This window comes from Priapulus caudatus, unplaced genomic scaffold (genome assembly GCF_000485595.1).
Source record: "Priapulus caudatus unplaced genomic scaffold, Priapulus_caudatus-5.0.1 Scaffold18, whole genome shotgun sequence".
NCBI lineage: Eukaryota > Metazoa > Priapulida > Priapulimorpha > Priapulimorphida > Priapulidae > Priapulus > Priapulus caudatus.
Genome location: NW_014577079.1, coordinates 116,911 through 120,294, shown reverse-complemented (window position 1 = coordinate 120,294; position 3,384 = coordinate 116,911). Strand labels below are relative to the sequence as shown.

The 3,384-nt window shown below is 38.4% G+C and overlaps 1 protein-coding gene across 1 annotated transcript in view; it reads right to left on the bottom strand.

Moving 5' to 3' along the window:
- Window positions 1–3,384, bottom strand: part of LOC106811067 — a 58,551-nt gene that overhangs the window by 50,812 nt on the left and 4,355 nt on the right. The window contains exon 2 of the mRNA XM_014814596.1: window positions 837–925. The gene's annotated coding sequence lies outside the window, so the exon portion shown is untranslated. The remainder of the gene's footprint in view (window positions 1–836; window positions 926–3,384) is intronic.

Genomic DNA, 3,384 nt, shown 5'->3' with positions numbered 1-3,384 from the left:
TAACGTGGCATTTCATTGACGGGGCAAAGCAGCCCGAGAATAAAAGTAAATTGTAAACATGTATGTTTCCGTTTACATCTCGCATGGGCTGCATCGCACAACTGCGATTCATAAAAAAATATGCGTAGCAAATGGCTGAAAATACATCGCGAATTGCGATGCGATACCGGTAAAATTATTCCCTGTATATGTTATCAGGACTGAATAATAATATATTATTATTAGATCTATAGATATATGTATATATTATATAGATCTATTATTATTCAGTCCTGATGTTATTATTAAATTAATTAGTGTTGCCATGCACAACAAGCAATAGGTCTTCAGTTGGCAATCCCACCCGGCTACGTAAACAGTTCTGTGGCACATTCACATACCGTAACCGGATACATTAAATATGTCTGCACAGTTTAGCCACTTGGAAATGTCATCATGGCTGTATGTATCACATAAACTCACCTGTGTACGAGGCAATTAAATTATTCTGCTATTATAGCAGCTACATGGCTCGACAGTAGAGAATTACCACCACAGAAGAATTCACGGATACACGGGAATTATATATACACTGTAATGATTACCAAAGCGAACCTACATTACCCGCATTTAAGCCATCTCGCATCCCTCTAACTTATCGTAGATAAGCAGAGATCGTAATATGCTAGTGCCATGGCAACTGCGGATATCGAGCCGTAACCAGGTACCACATGTAGCGCTGCTTATCACGCAATTATTATATGCGGACACACCGCAACATTCACGTTGAGGTCTGGCAGAATGCAAACAACCCTGCTAAAAGATCAATAGCACTAATAAAATAGTTTGTTTCATACCCTATACAAGGGCCAACACGATCCAGTACAGTAACAGTGGGTATCAGGAAACCAGTTAGCTGCTCATCCATTTCCTGATCATGGCAAACCTGTAATAAGATACATAAAAAGTGAAAGGGGATGTCATTTTGATTAAATCACAGTACATATATCATAATTCCTCTCAGTGTTCCCCTGCATTGACGCGAGTGAGGCGTGCCGCCTCACTCAAATTCTCAGCCACCACACAGAAATTTGTCCAAAACACTGCCTCGCTGACGAAAATCACAGTGATTAATTAGAATGCATCAAAATAGCTATTTTGATGCATTCTAATTAGGCACTGTAATGCATTCTAATTAAGCGGGTAATGCATGCATGGGCGAGCACCTGCCATGCTCGCTTTGTGAGCTAGGACCTCAAAATCCGCAAACACACCCAGAAAATACCACGTACCCTCACAGACCATTTTGGCCAGGGGAAACACTGCCTCTGATATTATTGTGAAAAATACAAGACTACTTTAATAAGCACATTAATATAAATCAAGGAGTAAATAATCTCACAGAAGTTATTTACTACTGGTAACACTAAACCTATATGTACGACGTTAAGTATTCTAGACTCACTAAATAGCGAAATATGCACATCTTAGCAATGCACATCCTACATGCAGGTGCTGATTTCATGTTCGTTTCGCTTAATGTATAACTGTTTAACTCTAAATTTATTTATTTTCTAGTTTTCTAGAAATTAATTTTCAATCATGCACGAATTTTTCATGACATTTTGCTATATTTTGTTATCATTGTATTCCTTTAATTTTAATTAGTAATTTTTCTTCTGGTTGTTTAATCATTTTTTAATTACAGATGATTATACAAAAAATATTATTATGATAATTATATATATTATTCTTATATGATGTTATATTATGGATTACAATATTTAATGAGTTTATGTTAGTTTTGCCATAATTGTAAGATGATGTCATTGATATAGTTTGCTCGTTTTGCTTTAGTGATTTTCAAACACACAAGCACATTACATGAGCTCCAGTGTTAGGAAGCTGTAACAGGCTTCAGCCTGAACCGACCTAACATGTTACATGGATGTGGGAGTGTGGGTTTGAAGAAGTTTTCTGAAATTACCTAGAAACTGGTATGGTAATTTGGAGAAGGATAATTCATCCATTTGGCAGGCTACCAATATTATCACTGAATGTTGTACAGCTGTTGGATAACATTTGCTCATCGTGTGAAAGCCTGCATGTTTTTTTGTGAATGCAAAAGTTTATTTAAGTTATACCAGTCAGGTTAATGAAGCTGGGGAATCGACATTAGTTATAAGGCATAAGTCATATTATTGAGTGTTCCAGCTTAAAATCCCTCTAGATGTGAAAGATGAATGAGAGTGATATAGCTGAGTGCCTTGCTGATTATGAAGATCCAGACTTAACTGATAGAAGAAAAGACATTGATGCACGTTGACAAGTTCATTTATTCCACTCATCCATGCAACTCACATACATTGCAAACACACAAAAATATGTCTAACCGCATAAGTGAATGCATGGCTGGAATCAATAACCTGGCGACTGACCGACTGACCAATCAGTTATAATTGGTAATGGCAGCCAATCATGAAATAGCTGTGCATGGTATGTTGTCGTTGTCACCCAGGGCAATATTAACCTCATTGAGCTCTGAAAGCACAATTATCCTGGTCTCCCAAACCCCCTAGTAGGTAAAACAGCCTAGTATTTTCTCTTGTATCTGTATTATCTGAGCTTTGTGATTTGTAAATTAAAATTTATACTTCTACTTTCGTTTCTTTCACTCGTCCATCTTGAAACCCAATATAGAGTGGGAGTGCCCATGTTACAATATCTATATGCTAAAAAGGAATGTGCAGTGTCAGAAGGAGATGCATCACCTAAATCCATTGACATCACGAAGTTACTATCGTTCGTAAAACACATAGAAGATGACATCAATAACCCGGCCCCATTTTCGCTAACTCCCGACTGACACTAATTTTCTGCTATTATCACTGAATAGATGGAATAGACGATTCACAGTGATTGCAAGAAGTCATGCAATCACTACCGCAGTAGAAGAGCATATATGTGTAATGGACTTTGTATGCAAGTGCAGGGTCGTCACATGCACCGACTAGGTGTGAAGACAAAAACTGACATGAATGACATGTTTCACAGGACAACTTGACCTGCATAATGTCAGCATATATCCTGCCAATTAATATGTTGGAGCTTCCCTTGACACCAAGATGACTTCCAGCAACTGCATGGGACACATTGCCAGCATTTCCAAGAGACTAAGCAACATCATAAGCTTCCACGAATAAATCCAAGGAGCGATGGACAATTTTACAATAGCTGGTTGCATCCATCCAAGCTGCCCAACACTGGGTCTTCCATACAGTGTGCATGTGTGTGTGTGTGTGTGTCTCTGTGTCTGTCCTTGTGTGTAGGCCTATGTGGGGTGTATGTATGTAAAGGGTCGGACCCACTAGGCGATTAAATCGGGCGGCTAAATCGGGCGACTAA